This window comes from Ptychodera flava, chromosome 11 (assembly GCF_041260155.1).
Source record: "Ptychodera flava strain L36383 chromosome 11, AS_Pfla_20210202, whole genome shotgun sequence".
NCBI classification, from domain to species: domain Eukaryota; kingdom Metazoa; phylum Hemichordata; class Enteropneusta; family Ptychoderidae; genus Ptychodera; species Ptychodera flava.
The window spans coordinates 22,853,600-22,876,557 of record NC_091938.1 but is presented as its reverse complement, the minus strand read 5'-3'; the positions used below and the strand labels follow the sequence as shown (position 1 = coordinate 22,876,557).

General features: G+C 37.5%; 1 protein-coding gene and 1 long non-coding RNA gene across 2 annotated transcripts in view; one reads left to right on the top strand and one right to left on the bottom strand.

Moving 5' to 3' along the window:
- Positions 1–22,958, bottom strand: part of LOC139143849 (ganglioside-induced differentiation-associated protein 1-like) — a 52,336-nt gene that overhangs the window by 12,772 nt on the left and 16,606 nt on the right. The gene's annotated exons all lie outside the window — the stretch shown is intronic.
- Positions 13,259–14,093, top strand: LOC139143845 (uncharacterized). Its single transcript, XR_011554677.1, has 2 exons — positions 13,259–13,414; positions 13,884–14,093. It is a non-coding gene; the product is annotated as an uncharacterized lncRNA (long non-coding RNA).

Genomic DNA, 22,958 nt, shown 5'->3' with positions numbered 1-22,958 from the left:
CATGGTGTAGATCATCCTGTTTGATTTTTCACGCAAATTTAACAAATCCCAGAGAAACTACTCTACAATTGAAAAAGAGTGTTTATCTTTGATATTAGCTTTACAGTATTTTGAAGTTTATGTTACTTCTTCAAATCAGCCAATAGTGGTTTATTGATCACAACCCTCTTGTTTTTCTACAGAAATTTAAAGGCAAAAATCAGAGATTGCTAAGATGGAGTTTAATGTTACAGGAGTTTAATCTTGACATTAGACATATCAAAGGCAGAGATAATTTAATTGCAGACTGTCTCTCTCGTATTTAGAGTTTATTGTTGTTCACTTTCAAGAAATTTTACTTTAGAGTAAAAAAAAAATTTGAGTACTTAAATCTTTTTCAAGATTACATTTGCAAAAGAAAGATTTTTCTTTGAAAAATTTTTTTTTTTTGAAGAGGGGTGTGTGTTATGTAGGTCATTTCCCCCACACTCATCATGACCTGAGTTCAATTAGTCTAGAACATTCCCAAGGTCACTGCCCTTGATGACCTCACAACCTTGAATTCAATTAGTCATGTTTGGAATGTTCTGGAAAGTTGATTAGTTGTGTAAGGGAGATATTTTAGAACAGTAATTAGCATGTCAATAAAAGTTCTAGATTGTTCTTACATGCCTTTATAAAAGGGACGTGCACAGCTTCCAGTCAGACTTTTGGGATCGTGTCTCTTGTGTGTTACTAAACTCCAGCAGTAGTCATTCTCAAGACTTTTCAAGACCTTCACTGTCAACGCTGGATTTATACTGTGGACTTTGTGCAGCTTCAAGCCTGCAAGCCAAAGGACTGTTCATTCATTCGACTGACTGTTACAACTCTGAGACTGGAGCTTTGCCGTCCCAGCTGAGATAAGTAGTCTGTACACTTTTAAAGCTTGTACTCTATCCCTGACTTAGCAATTAGTTTTATTTTTGTAATAAATTCTGTTTAAACGTTATTTGCTGAGTTCACCCTTTTGTTCGTTTTCTCTGCACGTAACACTGTGAGTAGTAAGAAATCTTATCGTGGTATAGCGTAAGCTTGGCTTCACCCATGTTCTTCGTCAGTCTGTTCCGCAGCTGCGCTAGCCTACGCAAGATGCTGAATGTTTTAAGTCCAGTTCGAGTCAGCCTCGACAACCTTCGTGTTACCGTCGTGTTACGGTAAGAAGTCATAGGTCGTGCCACGGCACGCTTGATCAGACTCAGAGTGACACTGTGACCCATTGTAGCAACACTAATGTGATTTTTAGAAGTTTGAAATTTGAAATCTGACATCCAGATTTACGTATGCAAAACTCAAAGTCACTTTACCAAATCTACAAGCAAAATTTGAGCGCTTTCGCCGAGTGAGAGGATGTGCCTAAAACCTTTTTTTTTTTTTTTTTTTTTTTTTGAAATTTCATCATTTGAATGAATCAGGATAGGTTAAACCTTGGAACCCGCAGAAGAAGTGGAGGCTGCTAACATCACAATAGATAAAGAAAAACAAGGTCAAAATGTTACAGTCGGAAATCTTTTCGAAAGAGAATAAGGATTAGCCATGTTACATTGTAATTGCTAAGGATACAGCCATCTTTGTGTCAGGCGAAATTCGGCACTTAAAGGGACAAAGTCGGCCATTTTCTACAAATTTTCGATGGCAAAATCCCCAGTCGAATCAATATGCGACCCAAATAGTGACCATACATGGCTTCCGGGATATATACAACCGCATTCTTGCTCTTTTACGTCAAGGTTCAATGATTGTCTGCGCGTCCACGTGATTTGAATTTTAGCCACCATGGTTGAACCCCATCAAATAACGAATTACTATGCACACTACTACACGTCATCGTTAGGAAGAGTGCGTAAGCGGTCTGTGACCTTCACAGAAACGTCAACACAAAGAATAACGAGGAATACACGCATAAACAAACTACTGTAAAATGTTGAAACTTGAAAGGGCATATTTGCTTGTTTTTTATGTTTTGTTTTGTTTGTTTTTTAATTATTTTATTGCAGTCATCAAAAAGAAAGAAAATACATTATACTTCACTATTCACTGGATTAAAAATATTACGGTTCACAGATAAAAGAAAAGGTGAAAATTAAGATTCTTCCAATACTTGTAACATGTCTCCCCACTTCTTAATATGTTTGTCGAGTTTACTCCTTCGAATAGCAATATTATGTAACGTTCAGTTTTTTGTATGTTGAAAATAAAGGACTTAAAATTAACAAATGTTAGTGTTTTCTCTTCACATCTACTAATGTAAATATATCTCTTGGCAACTAATAAAACAAAATTTAACAGCTCTGGTAATGTGGGATCTCCTAACAAAATCACTCTGGCTGAGACAATATTCGTACAGTGAAAATATATTCCCCAGGTCTGGAAAAGAGTAGACCAAAATTTCTTAGTTACCTCACACTCATAAAACAAATGTATAACAGTTTCAATATCACTCCGACAAAAGGTACAATTTGAGGTAGGTACTTTAGATGGAATTATTTTATGCAATCTTCTGTTTGTCATAAGAATGTTATGGGTCAATTTCCATTGGAAGCTTCTAAGCTTAACATCAAGTGTGATTCTAAAAGGCAATTGATATATTTCTTTCCAACTTTCAACAGAAGTACCTAATACATGATCATAATAGAGCTGCGATGTTGGAACCTTAAAAAAATTAGAAATAATAATTTGAGTAACAATTTTTGTTTTACACTGAAGCAAACTTAAGGAAATATCTAAAAAATTAATATTGTAATCATTTTCAATCATATCCTCAGCGTTAAATCTAGATGTGTCAGTATGTTTTTTTCCACTCTTTTGGTAGCGAATGGATAATACCACACCATTTCAAAAAGGAATATTGTGGAAATCTGTTCCCAAAAGTATTCCAATGCAAAATATTGCCTACATTATCAAAAAGCTGACCTACATAAAAAAGGCCAGCATCATAAAATTCTTTATAAAACACAGATTTACCATTTATCAAAATGTGTTGGTTATTCCATATGCACTGATTCAAGAAATATTTATCTGACTCAGTCTCCTTAGTTAATTCTCTCCATGTTGTAAGCAAACTTTTTTCAAAATCTGACAAAGAGACAGGCAATAATTTAATATCAAAATTACATTTCAAAAGCACACTGATACCGCCTACAGTTTTTAATTTCTCTTTCAAGAAAAATTTCCAAGGATGTGAAAAGTCATCGTCAAAAAAACGACGGAGCCAGTTTATCCTCTGAGCTTTGTAGATTGCAAAAATATCTGGCATTCCCAAACCACCTTGATTTATACTACCAACCGCCGTCTTACGTGCAACTTTGTCAGGTCCATTCCATAAAAAGGAGAACAACAAACTTTGAATTCGTTTTAGACTATCAATATTAGGTTCAGAAAGGTTAAGAACATAAAGAAAGCGTGAAATGCCAAGAGATTTAATAATTTGAACCTTTCCCAACAGTGAAATATGACTATTTTTCCAAAACTTCAAACATTTCTGTAAACTTTCCATGGGTTTGGCGAAATTTAAACTTCTTGAGGCTTTCTTATCATAAGAATATAATATACCCACAACTTTAATGGGGCCTGTTGGCCATATTACATCAACAGGTTTATCAGTACGTCCCCGCCATTTACCTAACCAAAGAGCTTCACATTTCTCCTTATTTACAGATAAACCAGAAATTGAGTGAAATTCTTCAAGAAGTTTAAATAAGCAACGGACTGAAGTGATATCTTTAAAAACACATGTTAAATCATCTGCATAAGAAGCATTCTTTAGCTCTGTCCCATCAAATTTTATCCCCCTAATATCTGGATTAGAACGCAAACTTACAAGAAAAATTTCCAAAGCAAGGATAAATAATAATGGTGAAATAGGATCACCCTGTCTAACGCCACGTGAGAGACTAAAATAACCTGTACTCGTACCTTTATTCATAACACAACTGGAGATATTTGAATAAAGACATTTGATCCAATGTATAAAACTTTCACTAAAATTAAAGATTTGAGTGCCTCAAACAAAAAGGGCCACTCAAGTTTATCAAACGCTTTTTCAAAATCTATTGTCAACAACATCCCTGGAACATCATTTGTGTCTGTATAATCCAAAATATTATCTATAAGTCTGACAGTATCCCAATAAATCTATTTTGACAAAAGCGGTTTGTGACTCATGAATAACGGTGGGAAGAACTTTTTCCATTCTTTTAGCCAAACACTTTGTAGCAATTTTATAATCCGCATTAAGCAAAGATATAGGCCTCCAATTTTTAATATATCTTTTATCTTTGCCCTGTTTCTCTAGCAAAGTTATTACACCTTGTCTTTGAGAAATAGAAAATTGACCAGTATGAAATGCGTTATTTAAAGAATTCACTAGAAAATGACTTACAAGTGGCCAGAAAAACCTGTAAAAATCAGTAGGAAGGCCATCATTTCCGGGAGTTTTATTAGCAGGAAATAATTTAATTGCTTGCCAAGCTTCATCTATCGTTATCATACCTTCACATGATTCCTTCTGCCCAACATTCAATTTTGGAATATCTGTGTTTTGTAAAAACTTATGATGCAGCCCAGAATTGCCTTCTTCATTTTTTACAGAGGAAGAATAAAGCTTCTCATAGAAATTTTTAATTTCAACACTGACGTCTTTTGTGGCGGAAATAAAAGAACCATCTGACCTAATCAAAAAATTAATATGGGACTTTTTTGCATTTGCTTTCTCTAGATTTAGAAAATATTTAGAATTTTTTTCCCCAAATTCATGCCAGTTTGCACGTGACCTAATAATTGCCCCCTCAGTATCATAATCATATTCAATCTGAAGGTCATTCTTAACAGAGTCATACTGAGTTAAAACAAGTGGAGAGGGATTGACTGCCAATTCCTTCTCCAAATCAAATATCTTTTTTTCCAAAATAACAATCTTATTTTTCCTTCTTTTACTTTTTTCTTTACTGTACTGGATAGTCTGTACCTTAATTTTGTACTTCAACCAATCCCATACACAGGAGATATTTGATAGGACAGAACTTTCTTCAACCCAATGTGGAAAATTATCATAAATTATTTTCACATAATGTTCATCATGCAATAAACTTGTATTGAACTTCCAATATGAAGGACCTCTGTTAGTTGGTTCAACTTTAAGTTCTAAAACAATTGCTGAGTGATCAGATAAAATACAAGGGCAAATAGAAGTATCAGAAATAATGTTAAGAATATTGTCACTAACAAGAAAATAATCAATTCTACTTTGAATAATGGAAGGGTTAAACCTTTTCCAAGTAAAAGACAATTCTTCAGGATGTAAAGTTCTCCAGACATCACACAAATCAAAGGATTCAATAAAATCATGCATTAAGGTAAGAGAGTTTTTCCAAATCCTTGGGTTTCCACCCTTCCGATCTCTGTTTTGATCTAAAACAAAATTATGATCACCTCCCCAAATGATAGAAATAGCCGGATCAGTCACATTTTCCAAAACAGTCTGAAACAGATTTTTCAAAAAACATGCATGCTGGTACTCATCCGTAGGTGCATAAGAATTTACTAGAAGAAAATGTCTATCTTTCATTAAAACATCTAGGATAATATATCTTCCATTAATATCTGACACAACTTTGTTAACTGTGTAGTCACAATTACGAAAATTAGTAATTACCCCCCTACTATTGGATTTACCATGTGAAAATATCACGTTTCCTTTAAACTGGCTAGACCAGAATTTTTCGCTTGACACTGTACTATGTGTTTCCTGCAACATCACAATATTTGGTTTCTTTTTTGAAATCCAACGGAAAATTGATTTACGTTTCTTTGGGAGACCAAGTCCTCTTAGGGATGGACCATTAGATCCTGGGAGGGAGGGTGGTCAAAAACAGAAAAAAAAAATTTCAGAGCAGAAAGTTAGGAAAAAAAAAATCTTCAAACTAGTTTGCAAAATAAAAAAAAAATAAATAAGAAGACAAATGCGAAAAAAAAATCTGCAGAAGTCTTTAAAATCTTGAATTTTTTTTAGATTTTACCGACAGGAAGCAACTTTCTGTATTTTTAGTACATCCTCCAGGCACATTTTTAATTTTAATTTATACATTTAGAGTGACTGTATCCCTTATACTGGAAGTTGTGATTATCTTATCTTTTCAGGACTTTCGTATTCTGATCACTTGAAAATTATAAAATTATAGAGCCTGTTTTCTACTTGTTTCCTGCGTACAAACCAAGCAGGTGCACTAGGTAAAACATTGAAACTATGGTATGGTTGTCAAGACAGAAAGTTATATTTGCCTTTTAAGATCAATGTAAACAGATGTAGGCCACATCAGGTTCATTTTTTCACAGCATTTTATTGCAATGATGAATGCAAGAATGGGTGAACAAACAGAAACACGTCAATAATGATAAAACAACATGCTTTAAAAAGGCATTTTCTCAAAAACCAGCCTCAAAAAACAACAGCAACACATTTTTTAACATTCAACAATACACTACATAGAATGCCATCTATCCAACAAATCCCAACACAAAAACACACAAAAGGGTTGAACTTTGAAAGTTCTCGATAGCAAATACTGAATAAATCTGCATGAATAATCGTTTGTATGTAGCAAATGCTGAATGACAATTATCTGAAGAATTCCACCACAAAAAGAGCATGATTTAAACAAATCTTAAGGGACTTATGTAGCAAATTTCAAAGAAATTGGATAAGCCCTTTCAGAGAATACAGATTTTTTTGACAATGAATGGCATAAATTGCCCTAAAAAGACAAATATTGAAATTTCACCACATCTATATACCTCCAATCAATTTGAACATGCTGCTACAGAGAAATAGATGTTGTGATCAAAAAGGGCAACAATTGCTCTAAAAACACAAATATGCAAATTTCACTATATTTTGCAAATAGCCATAGGCCAAAAAAAAAAAAGAAATGTTTCTGGTCAGCGCGCGCGTCACTTGAAAAACAGCGCGTCATCCTTTTTTTTCCTGGTTTGAGGCCGGCGGCTGTGGCTAACTACATACTGATTACTATAACACAAAACCAAAACGGCTGAAGAGAAAGAAATTCTTTGGGGCACATGATCAGTGACTGCATGAACAGTTTAAATGTTACTATATTGATAAAACTACAAAACTCAGTGTTATCCCCAGGCCATAGCGGTCCGCTACGCTTTCGCCTCCCCCCCCCCCCCCGCTACGCTTTAAAATATTCCCGCCATCCTTTAGTTCACACGCTCTGCGTAGCTACCAGCTGATGCATGCATTGTCTACACTAGCTGCATAATTGTAGCCCTTGGTTGGTGGGGATTGGGCTTCTGTCGTGCGGCTCGCGCCTTGCCCCAACCAGGGCTACAATTTCTCCCAATACCTGCTCGTGTAAACGCTGCAGTGCGGATCTACACTGCATGGTCCAGGCACACACGGGGCCGCATTAGGGACGATTCAGAATTTACTTCCAGGGGGGGTGGAGGATTTTCAGGGGGGGCCACCCATTTTTCCCAAGAAAATTTAGGGGGGGCCAGACAAAAATACCACAATCTTTTAGGGGGGGCCAAGGAAAAAAAACATCAATTCAATATTTGCCCAGAATTTCTGATCTCTACAAAAGAGAACCATAGACGCTACCTGGGTGACAGATAAACTCAACATGTTTAGTTAAACTCCTTTAGCTGCCAAATTCGGTAATATTCACAGTGGTTTGTTTTATGCATCTATAGCAGTATCTTGTTCTCCTCCCTGAAGCGTTATGAAATGTCCAGTATTTAGCATGTCAATACAAACCATACAGTGAACAGTCAGGGTTGTTTTTGTTGAAAAGAGATCTCAGATCAAGTCCAGACTAGAATTCATTTATCAACAATAACAATGGTCATTTATGTTCACACAGGTATGTTGCTAAATACAGCATTGGGTGTTCTATGTAGTGATAGAATAACAAACAAATGCTGATACACAGAGATGAACATTGAACAAATGCTAAAAATTACAGCAAATGTCTTTTTAAGGTTGGGTTTACCTTGTAGCTGGTAAAGCAGTTGAAAGTTGCATCATAAAGAAGTGTTAATTTATGCAAATGTATGCAAATCACCCGATTTTTTGGCTTCTTTTGCCTCCCAATTTCAAAATTTCCAAAGAATTTAACTCCACTCCGGCTGGGTCAAATTTTCTGAAATTTCACATTATGTTTTTTAAATGCTATATAACACAACAACTATCAATTGGTTTTGTTTGGCAATAAAGCTCTTACATTTTTAATAAGAGGCATTTTGAATAAGAGGCATTTTAATTTTGCTGATCATGATTTTAATCAATTATTAGTGTCAGTCTTTAAACCCCTACAATTTTAAAATGAGGATGGATAATGCCAAATAAAATAGTTGTTTTTTCTACATGAATACTCTCCTTTCAAGTGAAATATTACATTTCAGAAAATACTGTCTAGATTTTGACTTAAATAAATTTTTATCATTAATACAAAAATTGAGGTTTTTTACCCCAAATATACACCAACTTCATCCTTTGAGTAAACTACTGCTACTGCTACTCTTCTTTTCTGCTTCTTTTTTCTATGTTTCATTCTCATCAATTTTACCCTTTCTAAATTTTTTAAATGTTCTACATAACTTTTTACAGTGCTTACATCTACTATAAACTTTTTGAAAATAATTTATGGCCGTCTCATCTTCAAGGTGCTTTTCAGCGAATAGTTTTTTAATGTTGAAAATAAAAATATTATGTATTACTGTCAAAAATATATGGTGAAAAATTTACAAAAGGGTTGATTTTCCAATAATCCTGTATGCGCATCCAGAAGATCATGTGGCACTGCGCCAATGCTATGGTGTCGGATTGTTGAAATATTGTGTACACAAGAAATTTGCTGTAGTCCAAGAAGTGATCTCAGTGTGTATGAGGCTAGGAGAAATGTGGATAGGCTTACACATTGTGTATTGATACTAACACTTTTGTGTCCCATTCATTCTGATATGTATAATCAAAGATTTCACAGTGGCGGCTGGCAGAAAAGGCAAAAAAACAAATTAACATTTATTGTTTCGTGTCATCTGAATACATGCGCATCATGACTTTTAAAATTAAAGTTTGTTAAAAAAAATTGAAATACGCATGCTCTGTCAATTTTGAAAAGTACTGCTGACAAAATTAGAAAAAAAAGAGAAAATTAAAAACAAGTTGGCTTTCACCAATTTTAATTCCTAATGTTTAAAACTTTCACCGTGAGTCTGCAAATATTCAGCATCATCAAATGAAAATGTATGCTGAACGTGTGCATGTACATGTACATCTCACTTTCCAGAAATATCTGGATATCTGCAAATGATGTACCATTAAACTTCAAGATATATATCACTTTGCCAATTATCTGCTCCTCTGATTTTCTGTTCACCATTTCTGACTGACATCTTTGCTTGTCTTTGTGTGCATCATATGTATCAGTGAGACATAACGAAAAAAGTATTCATATTTAGTAATTAACTTTTCTTTAGAAATTTACAACCAGATATGTTTATTGCTACCCTTTCCAAAAGTGTGCCACTTGCAGTCCCTGCAAATCATTCTTTTTATAGTCACATAACCCTGAAATGATTTGTTATATCATCGATTAATGTCCACTAGGCCCTACAGTTCCTGCAACTTGTTAGACTAGATATGTCTATAATGTACCGTATAAGCATGCATGTATATATTAGGGGGGGCCATGGAAAAAAAACAGGAAAGATGAGGGGGGCCATAGATTTTTTCTATAATTTACTAGGGGGGGCCATGGAAAAAAATCACCGAGAAAATAGAAAATCCTCCACCCTCCCCCTGGAAGTAAATTCTGAATCGTCCCTTATCAGAGAATCTCCCCTTACCGTGTGCAAATTTCACCATAATCCTGCTCCCAGATAATGTTAGAGCCCTTGTAACTCCTATCGATGGTCAACTTTACTCCTTGCGGCTGAAAAATGACAGTTTAATGACTCAGGCGCGAAGTCAATTCGAACCTGACCGCCGTCGTTGAACTCTGTACCCAGCCGACTTGTACCATTACATTTTAGGGGTGGCCGACAGGTGTGAGGGACTAATGAAAACGGTGGCACTAGCAGTAGCGCGCTAGTGGCAGTAGTTGTTATTTTAACGTTATCTTTTCGAAGGATTGTAAAAAGGTCATAGGACCGTTTGCTCCTTTTCAATTACTGCAAGAATACAACTATCGCTGAAAGCAAAGAGAGACCAGTGACCATTGAAGAACTTGCCATCTTTATTTCTGAAGAAGTGAAAGAGATATTCACGCCATGCAAAGTCTGTCGTCTGGTCTTTGTCATTTTATACAGATGCTCTGACAACAAGAGGACACCGCAATATAATTATAAGATATCCAATCGATATTTACGGCTACTATACTATACGATATAGATCTCTAAGGCTATAAAATCTTCGATATATATCGGATATTTACCCGCCTAATTAACAAACTCTAGTATCATCTAGTAGCGAAGTTCGAACCAGACTAGCGCTTGGCCAGAGCTGTAAAGTGGTGAAATGTCTGACATATATTCGCGACTCTTTTTAATCTTGAAGCTTATAGTGGTACATTTCCGACTGTTTCAAATGTGCTGAAATAGTTCCGATTCATAAGGAGGCTCTAAGAGTGATGTCAACAACTATAGGCCTATCTCCCTCCTACCAGTTCTTCTACCTAAAATACTAGAAAAACATGTTTATATTAGTTTTTACAGTTTTATGCATTTAATCTTTTTGTCACAACTCACAATCATCAGACAACGTTAACATCACTCTTGTCACATTGCTTTAGTCAAGTTAACTGACCAGGGTCTATACTTTTACAGAATATGGATGAAGATTTACGTGAAGATTTTTCATCGTTGATCATAACATTTTGCTGAGCGAACTTTCTGTGTACAGGTTTTCTGACTTGTCACTGAAGTGGTTTCGATCATACCTTACAGGAAGAAGTCAATGTTAGTTTTAGGTGTACACGCTCATGTTTTGTCGATTGGTGTGGTGTATCTCAGGAGTCCATTTTTGGTCCATTTCTGTTTTGATCATGTTATGTATGTCATTTTACCCCACACTCATCATGACATGACTGTAATTAGTCTGGAACATTCTCAACTTTGTGTAAAAATGGGAAGCTTAGATACTACTACTACTGTGACTACTACTACTACTACTACTACTACTACTACTACTACTACTACTACTACTACTACTAATAATATAATAATAATAATAATAATAATATAATAAAGGGACAAGTCTTCGTTGCGGTGCTTCAAATCTTATTAGATTTATTCAAAACTGTTGAGCTCAATATCAAAGCAGGTATGTAAAACATGCTGATTACAAGGAATTTGTTAAAGAGAAAGATGTATCCATGAAAAAGCACAGACGTGAAAATGATGTAAAGAAATCCTCATACAACCCGGCCTACTACGTCATAAAGATGTATGTTGACAGACAAGAAAATGCCGAAATTTTAAACTGATAAACACTGCATTATTGAAGTAGTCATGAACAAACGGATGGAGGAATTCCATCTGATTAAAATCAAAGGTAGAGTACGCGGTACTCTCTCGCTGTCGCCTCTCACTACGCGACAGCGAGAGAATACCGCGTACGCATAAGAAGACGTCGCTGTACTCTACATCTGATTTTAATCAGATTGGAGGAAGTCGTTCCTATATTGACCCTATTTCCATACTGAATTCATCATGCACACTGTAAAGTTCACTATGGTTCGAAGCGAGACTACATAAATGTCCTGTGAGAAAATTAACCTGGAATGTAATCCGCGTTTGTGTAATGGGTTTATTAAGATAAAAAATGTTACGACCGTACAAAAACAGTAAAATACCTACGTGTAGTATACAAATAGCAAAGTATTTGGCAAAGTATAAGTATAGTTAAACTATAAATAAATATCGGCAATTTCACAGACCCGGCGTGCCGTGGCACAAGGCTAGTCATTGTAGTATCATCTAGAGTCCGGAAATCGCCGATAAATATTCGGTAAGTATAGGCGATTTCACAGACGCAGCGTGCTGAGGCACAAGGCAAGTCATTCTCGTCCAGTGTCGATCGGCGATTTCACAGTAATCCCGAAATCGTCGATATGTCAAACTTTGATACTAGATGGTAAATATCCGATTAAAAAAAATTGTGCAAAGTCACGCCGTCATGGACAAGAATGCCGTTTTGGCACCCCACTTCACACATTGTGACCTTTTTAGTCGAACAGATTTTGCTTGGAACCACTCTTTCCACATTGAACAACAGCGGCATCTTGTTCATGTAGTTGTACCATGAAGGTGGATGGTTGAACTTAGTTGTGAAAGTTGAACTAGTTATGGAGTTTAACTTAGGCACGCTCTGAACAATGTGCATGGGCACTAAGCTCTCACTGCTTTAAATGACCCGTTCCCGTGTAGGATTTATTGAACTAGTACGTAACTTTAATATTTGAGAAAGTTGGGAAGATACAGCAGAGGATTTATTGAACTAATTAAAATGCGTAGTTGAACTTCGGCAAAAGTATCTCTCTTTATTCACTAAGAGTTACATATTGTCATGAAAATTACCCATCCTTTCACTCCCATAAGCTAGTCCTACGAGTATGGCAAGAGTGTCCGGCTTTGGCTCCGGAGGCAGTGTAGGGCTCGTAGGGCTACCCGTAAGCATGCTCATTCAGCTCCCTCACACCTGTCGGCCACCCCTAAAATGTAATGGTACAAGTCGGCTGGGTACAGAGTTCAACGACGGCCAGGTTCGAATTGACTTCGCGCCTGAGTCATTAAACTGTCATTTTTCAGCCGCAAGGAGTAAAGTTGACCATCGATAGGAGTTACAAGGCTCTAACATTATCTGGAGCAGGATTATGGTGAAATTTGCACACGGTAAGGGGAGATTCTCTGATAATGCGGCCCCGTGTGTGCCTGGACCATGCAGTGTAGATCCGCACTGCAGCTTTTACACGAGCAGGTATTGGGAGAAATTGTAGCCCTGGTTGGGGCAAGGCGCGAGCCGCACGACAGAAGCCCAATCCCCACCAACCAAGGGCTACAATTATTGCAGCTATGTTTACACATAAGCGCTCACTGCAACTTTTAACCTGTGTGAAAGAGTGGAAGGTGTGAAGTATGGTATGCATCAGATAATTGTCCGGAAGTGTTGAGAGGAACGTTATCAGTCTGATAACTGGGGGTGCTATTTGCATATGCTAATGAGATTTCCTTTCGAACGACGCTCGGCAGCTCAGCCCACAGTGTGACCGTTGGCCAGCTAATAGAGTTTTTTAGTCGCGACAAAATCCTCTTCTTTCACCGATAATTATCATCGGAGACCAACTAAATCTCTTCAGTTCGGTTTTCTAAAGAGGTAAGTGACTTTTCAAGGCTGTGTTTGAAGAATGAACGTGAATTTTGCGATTTCAGTGATTCTTCACGGTACGATGTTGCACGTCGAGCGCGGACTTTTGTTGCTGTACCAACTACGGTAGCATGAAGTTAGGCCCCCAAAACTAGCATAGTTCGTGTAATTATACTATAAATTAGCTTTTTGCCGCAGAATTTTGTCTGTTCAGGCTAGGAATTTGATGTTGGGCGGCAAAATTCGCCGCAATGTTTTGCCGCTAAAATCCAATATGGCGCCAACTCAACACCATAGTGTGCCGTACGCTATACACGCATACACGCGTACTCGCATACGATCGTAGTGCACTGTACGTATTTATAGATCAAATGTTGCTTTTCTTTGGAAAAACACGAACATCAAGTGACACTGTAAGGTTACAATACGTAAATATAATGCAACAGTTATTTTACGCATTTTTCTCATTTTTTTCCAGGGTCATCACAGCCCGAGGAGGGCTTCCAGTCGGGTCTTCCCCGAGAAAAGCTTGTGTACATGGGTTTATTGGTTGTGCACTTCTCGCCTTTTTGACGTAAATTTGGTGTCTGATTTGTCTCAGCTTGTTGCTTTTTAGATCTTTGAGGCTTAAGTATTGATTAAACTTCAGGTACATTTACAATAAAACTGTTGTTTACATTGCATTGCATTTAGAACGTTCATTAATTTTCTGGGTGAACTGTCGTTTTGTGTGATTGTGAAAGATGTGATATTTTCGTTCATCAAAGGTGAAAAGGAGTGGTTTGAAAAGGAGTTGTAAAGATGCATTTATTGGAAAGATATGGTGCTGAGACCGTGCAAAAAAAGTTGCAGATCAATAATAAAAAATATCAAAAGGAATCTGTGCCTAAATGCTAAGAGCAAACAAAGTTTGCTTGTAATTAATGATCATCTGCTGCAAGCCAATATGAGAAACAATAAGAAAAAAGTTCACTCATAATGAAGTGAAACACAAGAAAAGAACTTAATCAAAGAAGTGTAAACAACGCACATAAAACCCCCTTAGTTATTAGAAATCCCTCAGAATAAAAACTATCAATTCCTGAAATAACAACATTGAGTAGAGGCTTACAATTTATCCCTTCGTCAAAATGGCCTATCATACATGTCATGAAGAACAAAAATGATAACATTTACAGAATGAGAATAAAATTCATCATGAGGCACAAATGATCTGTAAGTCACCCGTCCAAAATGAAATCGAAATGGGTCAAACACGCACACAAATCACAACTATAAACTGCTTCGCGGTGATAAACTGGGGATATCGGAAATCCATTTCAACACAACCAAACCGAACAAGTACGATCTTCTCCTAGACTTGTATAAAAATAAACAATTTGAAAATGATACGATCATACATCTCGATCCCTTGAAAACACATAATACGCACACCAAAGTGGTTTCTAATACCCAAATCACACAAAAATCCTCCAGCATCAGCAAATTTGTTGAACATCAAATTCCCCGTAGCTGCCTTGGCCAAACACACAAAATATTGGAACACATAGGCTACATGTATACCTTACAACTGATTGTACAGACCAGCCAACGCATATGTATCAAAAACACTCATGAATTTGTCAACAAGCTACATAAAAAATACCAGATTGTGCATTTATGTGCAGAAATATATACCCAACAAGCTGAAGGAAATCGAAATGGGTACCGCAAACAAAAGTAAAAGGGCTTCTCGTAGACATTTACAGATCGATAAACAAATGACCATCGGACCTTTCCTCAATTTGAAAAGTGTACCAAATCCAGTAAAATACCACTATGAAGTCGAAATTTGGTATGCATATTCAATTGATACTGATAAAAAATCTGTTGAAATTTGGTCGGTGTTCAAGACCCGGAAGACCATTTTCTAGCCCCAGTTCTCCTTCATGGACAGACAGAAATCGCGTTATGCAACAGAAGGCAGTCATTATACACATTGAAATTCTTTTGACAGCATGTTTATTTGTTCACGAGAAACTGTTTATATCCGAAACAAATTACTAAAAAATACATACTACCTATAATTTTCACTCAGGTCAGTGGTATAGCGTCAATTCCGGCATATTTAGGCGACCCATGCTAGCTTGACCTCAGCTTACTGAGACGATCCTAGTTTTGAAGTGAAAACGAGGCTATTTTTCTGAGGGCGCTGTTCAAATTTCACCCCCAGTTATCAGACTGTTAACACAATAGAAGAATCGCTGGGTGTTCACAAATTTTCATTCCAGAACGACTATTACGACCAACAATTGAACAAAGACAGTATAAGCTACATCGCGGACAAGTGTTCACAGAGGTAGGCGGTGTAGCACTAGCAGGGCCTTTGATCACATTCCCATGCTTTGATCAACGAAATGGACCGCAAAAGAAACAAGAGTTGACTGGTGAGGTTGATTATGATTGTACAACGATGAGTTTTGTCTGAGTACGATCACGATCGCGTTCGAGTTCACATTGCATAAATTTCAATATGGCGGCGGCCATGTTGGTCGACAGGTTCATAACGTGTTGACATTGATCCTGGCGTCGCGTGTGGTTCCACTCTGACACGTTCTCTGAAAGATTTTACACCTGATTTTCGAGGGATTCTAGTTGTACTTAGTTCATGTCTTGTGATCATCTTGGTGGTATTTTTAAAATCAAGAATCGAACGACGATGTTCAGTGGAAGTAGACGTTATGCGTGGGGGGGGGGGGGGGGCTGGTTGAAATCTATCCCCGTGATGAAAAATATTCGCGGTGTTTGTCGTTCAAAATGATATAAAACTCATTGCATTTGAATTGTGTAAAGCTTAAACTTGTGAATTTTCCTCTTTGTTGGCAATTTTTGACAATTTATTAGTAATATATGTATTAATAAACTCCAATCAGACGAACCATTTCTTGCTCTCAAAGTTTCAATCTGAATCTTCTGTTTTAATTGCAATTGTAATTACAATACTGTGATGATTTATTTAAGTGTAATAAAGAGTTCTCATGATGTTCAAACTGCACACTTGTGTGTTACCATTGCATTTTGTTGTGAGTGTACATGTATGTGTGGATGCATGTGCAAGCTTACATCCATATGCAAATATAAATTAATGATATGCAAATGATTATGCAAATTAGCCGCTAAGCTTTGGCGCTTTAACTGACCCTGCTCCCTCCCTTGAGGAGGAGGAAAAAAAAAGGCCGCGTCGCCGCACCATTTTTAAAGAAAGGCCTGACCAGAAACATTTCTTTTTTTTTTTTTGGCCTTAGCTTGTCAAAATCAATTGTAAATCATGAGATATGCATGATGTTTGGTGGGATGAATGTAGGCATTTCACCACGCAGTAGAAAGGGAAGCCAGGAAACCAAAATAGTCAATTTTCAAAACTATAGGAAGCTACTGAGGAGCAAGAAGACCACCTTTCAGAGGAAGATATGTAATCTGAAAAAAACGCTCCCCAAGTGCCACCAATAACACCATTTTTAGTCTCCACGGACACCGTCCGGGGGACTTATAGGTTTGGTCATGTCCGTGCGTGTGTGCGTGCGTGTGTGTGTGCGTCCGTCCGTCCGTCCGTCCGTTCACACAGATATCTCAGAGATGCAAGAAGCGATTTCATTCAAACTTGGTACAAGGATTACTTCATATGTCATACAGATGCACGTCGATTTGTTTTGGGATACGATCCAATATGGCCGCCAGGCGGCCATTTTATTACGATTTTTTCATGTACAGAGCCATAACTCAGACATGTTTCAACCAATTTTATTCAAAGTTGGTACAAGGACATTGACCAATGTCATAGATATGCACGTCAATTTTCTTTGTGATACGATCCAATATGGCCGCCAGGCGGCCATTTTATTACGATTTTTTCATGTACAGAGCCACAACTCAGACATGTTTCAACCGATTTTATTCAACATTGCTACAAGGACATTGACCAATTTCATAGATATGCACGTCGATTTGTTTTGTGATACAATCCAATATGGCCGCTAGGCGGCCATTTTATTACAATTTTTTCATATACAGAGGCATAACTCAGGCATATCTCAACCGATTTTATTCAAAGTTGGTACAAGGACATTGACCAATGTCATAGATATGCACGTCGATTTGTTTTGTGATACAATCCAATATGGCTGCTGTGTGGTCATTTTGTTACGATTTTTTCATATACAGAGGCATAACTCAGGCATATCTCAACTGATTTTATTCAAAGTTGGTACAAGGACATTGATCTATGTCATACATATGTACGTCGATTTTTTATGTGATACGATCCAATATGGTTGCTAGGCAGCCATTTTATTACGATGTTTTCATGTACAGAGCCATAACTCAGACATATTTCCACCAGTATCAATCAAAGTTGACATTGACCTATTTCATACATATGCTCGTCAATTTGTTTCACGTCATGTAGCAGTAACATGTCAATTATTGAAGTTTCGTAAGTAGGCTGATATGTCAAGAAATATGTACTGCATCAAATTCATGAAACTTTATACAGATGTTAACCGATGTTAAGCTCACATTGCTTTAACATTGAAAAAGACATTTATCAGTGTCATTTTAATTAATTTGTAATTGCATAAGTAATGAACTTTCCTAATTAGGGTGATATAGCCACAAATTAATACAACGTCAAATGTGATGAAACTTGATACAGATGTTGATCTCATAGTGTTGTAAATACTGCATCAAACTTTATGAAATATGGTACCAGTGATAATCTGTTAAGTGTTAGAATTGTATGCAAAATGTTTTGCAACATCCTGTTGATTAATTCCTAGTTGACTCATTTTATGAACTTTGAGATGGTGGCCTACATTGGTTTTATGTTTTCATCACCATGGAACTCATTCTTGGCCATTGAGCGCCATCTGTATCAAAGTATTTTTATCACAGACCTAATTAATGAAGAGGACTCTATCCTCTTAGGACAATATCAAAGTACCCATTAACAAGTGGGGACTGTGTCATCAACGATGACTTGTAATCTCTATTTTTCAAAAGCTCCAACGGCAGGAGGGGGACCTCCCCCCGCAAAAATACTCCCAAAGTGCCACCAAATAACACCATTTTAATCTCTATTTTTCAAAAGCTCGAACAGCAGGAGGGGGGACACCCCCTCCTGACCTTCCCTCCGCAAAACTACTCCCCATGTGCCACCAAATAACACCATTTTAATCTCTATTTTTCAAAAGCTCCAACAGCAGGAGGGGGACACCCCCTCCTGACCTCCCCCCTCCAAAAATACTCCCCATGTGCCACCAAATAACACCATTTTAATCTCTATTTTTCAAAAGCTCCAACAGCAGGAGGGGGGACACCCCCTCCTGACCTCCCCCCTCCAAAAATACTCCCCAAGTGCCACCAAATAACACCATCTTAATCTCTATTTTTCAAAAGCTCCAACGGCAGGAGGGGGACCTCCCCCCGCAAAAATACTCCCAAAGTGCCACCAAATAACACCATTTTAATCTCTATTTTTCAAAAGCTCAAACAGCAGGAGGGGGACACCCCCTCCTGACCTCCCTCTCCAAAAATACACCCCAAGTGCCACCAAATAACACCATTTTAATCTCTATTTTTCAAAAGCTCCAATGGCAAAAGGGGGAGAGCCCCCTCCTGACCTCCCCCCGTGATCGCTTGCGCGGTCGCTTGTGGTGCTTCGCACCACATCTTTGCCCTCTTTATCCTCAGACAGCGACGAACTAAAAAAAAATTAGGAATCTGAAAATTTACTTTGAAAAAAAAAATTGCACAGCTAATCTCAATTGGAAAAAAATTTTTTTGGGAAATTTATGATAGTAAAAAAAAATATTTCACAATTTCACTGTGACCACCCCCCTCCCAAGATCTAATGGTCCATCCCTTACATTCAAAGATAAAAGTTTAATATCAGTATCTGACATAAAATATAAATGTTAATTCTATTGATTTTCCAGTGAAAAAAAAAAATTGACTGCATTTTGCCACAACAAAAAACACAAAACGCATCACACAACAGACATGACGAAACGACAAGAAACAAAACCTGGAAAAGTTCCACAAAACACCACACTCTCAAGATGATAGAGAGCAAAAAAAGAGTGGAAAATCCCCAAATTACAGTACAACACAAAATACCCATAACCGCCTCACTCCCCCTCCCCCCCCCCCCAAAAAAAAACCAACGCCACAAAACACGTGCTCACTCAAAAAAAAGAAACACGCCCAGGTCGGACCCGAGTCTGTGGAAACTATATTATGAAAGAGACCTTAAACAGAAAAATTCAGAGTACAATGTTTATCGTTTACCGAATCCGAAAGTGGATTCAAACTGCATTCTCCGACTCACTGTCTGGATTATACACTCGACCGTTTATGAAAACTTTTCCGTCGTGAAACTTCACCCGCTTGCCTTCTGCATACGCTTTGTTCATTATCGGCAGATACTCTTTTTTCTTCTCATAGTCCTGTAGACATAAATCTTCTTTGACACGAATTCCAGAACCTTCAAGCACTCTGCGCGATTTTCTCAAAATCTTCTGTCTGGTTTGACGATACATAAACTTCACCAGAACTGGTCGAGGCGGTGTACTACGCAAATTTCTTCGGTCAAGATGGCGCCGCGGTGGCACGCGATGGACATTCTCAACCTCACTCGGGTCAACTTCAAATTTCTCTTTCAATAAAGTACGTACTTTTTCAAAGCAACAGCTTCTTCCTTCTCGTCTTCCTCTTCTTTCAGACCATAGATACGTACATTATAACTCCTAGTATACCTCTGCAACCTCAAGTTTTCTTCTTCGGTCTTTCGGGTCACAATTTTCATCTCCTTCACTTCTTTCCTCAGTGCTTCCACTATGGACTGGTTTTCACTGCACGTTGCAGCTGTGAATTCCATTGAACGTTCCAGCTCCGTCTGTATCTTTTCAATTGTCTCTACCCGTTGTAGCATATTGCCGAGGTCATGAAAACCTTTATCCATTTTCTTCTCAATTCTTCTCATCATCATGAACAAGCTTACCACTGACAAATTTTCTTCATCTCCACAGTCTATGTTTTCAACCATGTCGGTGTCTGCTAACGTGGACTGTGTTTCATTGTCTTCACCTTCAGCCATCTTGTCCATGAAGTCTGTTATTTTACCGTTCTTCTTTCCTTTGCCTTTTTTCCCGAAGCCTTTCTGTCGCATGGTCTCAAACTTCCACAGTCCAAAGATGATGACTTTAGCCAACTATTTAAACCCTTTTGAGTCTTCTAACGTACTATTTACACAGCAAAGTTCCACAGGACTCGGGAACCGACGCACACTTCCAGTTACCACGTGTGAGGCATCACGTGACTCCCCCCCCCCCCCTATTTGCTTGTTAGTTTAACTATCGAATGGCACGGACTGTGAAACAGAAATAAAATCATTGACTCAATAGTTCTATGATAAAACTAAATAAGGATGCGTGTGGGACGGCTGTGGTGTTGACTCAATCACTCAATCCGCTGATACGGACAGCGGATTAGCAAGTTGGCAATGTTTTCGGAGCAATTATAGTGGTGTATACACAAGTTGGAGAGGAGACAAGGACTTGTCGGTAATAATAAAGCAGTCAGACGGTGTAGAGTTGAACTCTTTATTTGAAATATCACAGTCAAAATTAATAAAATCAAATAAGGTAAACCGTTGTACAAAAAACACCTTCCTCCCCACCCGAGGGGACTTTCCCCTGTACCCTGTGGTATATGCATGGTCATTCATTCATTTAGTGTCTTCCAACATCTGAAACTATGTAAATAGTGTCTCGTATTAAACAAAATTCATGAAAACTAGCCGACTTTGTCCCTTTAATGTATTGCAGCCTACGTCTACATGTAACAACAAAACAGATTTAAGATTCCAGGTGATGCTACGTGTAAGATACCCTCCTCGTCGTGAGGTTTAATGACATTCCATGAGTTCAACACACTTTCATAAAACTGCGTATTCTTACAGGAAATCAGATCTCGTAAAACGGAGTGTTGTGCAGAAGACTTAAAAAGACAACGCAGGATAGCTTTTTCCAACATGCCACTCCACAGTTTACAAAACATGGTATCCACATGAATTGAAAAGACCGTACCTTCAGGCTAAATATTGCCATGTGACATTCGACAAGCATCCACTGTTAACAGTTGCAAGCATAAATTAAAGACTCAGTTGTTTGCCAAGCCACAGGGACTGTGGCCAAGCCATGTAATGTACACCGACACAACCGCGCCGCTGAGAATAACATTGCTTATTGATTTTGGCGCGTGTAAACATTTTGATTGATTGATTAATTGATTGATTGATTGATTGATTGATTGATTGATTGATTGATGTTACAACCACCGGAATTGAAAGGTGAGGCTAATCCCTTACTTTTTAGTCGCCTGATCCGTTTAGTGATAAAATAATAAATTAATTTGTCCACTCCTTGCAGTACATTATTCGGTACGACGATGTTTAATGTTTAATAGTTTTCGATAGCGCTTTTTCTACAATAAAATATTAAAAAGCGCTTTACAACAAGTAAATAATACCAAATATACAATAGATAAAAAAAATTGATGATCATTGGCGCTAGGTGTATTAGCATCGACAAGCCAAGTGAATTTACGGACAAAACTCCACGAAAGTTAACTCTCTCTTTCCCCATGAATTTAAATTGTTCTCAAATGTTTACAAATTTTTGGCTCCGAGTTTAAGCTTTTACATTTCTTTTACCGTACCCGTACCATACACGCAGAGCCTTTACTGGTTTATTAGTCCATTCTAAGGTAGAATGCGCCTCGCGGACAGATATTCGGACTCTCAAACTTTTGCAATTCTTTTCTGATCTACCCCTTGTAGGGTGCATTTTAAAGCTCTTGGTGAACGAAAACTTTCCACCGTCTGTATTTTTCGAAAAACGAAATTTATTTTTACCTATAGTTTGGGATAGCGACCATTTTCAATTTCAAATATCGGTAAATCTCGGGTAATTTGTTTCTCTAGTACCAAAATTTGCACGGTCGCCGCCGATTTCTATTCTTGATTTTGAAAGAGTACGGTTGAACGATTCTTTGAGGAAATTTTAAGCGAAAGTTTAAGTCTTTCACTTTCCAAGCGCGTACTACCTTAAACCTGCAGTTCCCAGTTACAACGCTGCCTTACTTCCTAGCCACACTGCTTGTGCTTTTTCTATGTCTTGCTACTTTTTCAAAATCATGCATAATGTCAATTATCTTTATCACAGATTGTTCTTTATGTTCAAAGACATTGATGTCATTATCATCTGCAGTCTCCACATGGCATAATAGAGGTAAACATTTGACCTCATCACACTAGCGTATTTGCACTCTAGACTTCAAAACATAAAATAAACAGCAAGGCGTTATGTTGGCACCCTTGACCAACCCCGCTATTTAATGAAAACAAGTTTGTTACCAAACCATTGTTCCTATTAGACAAAAATATCGGAAGTAAACTGCTATCGCATACGCGGATTTCTAACAATTACTCTCGTTTATTCTGAATCTGAATAAATAC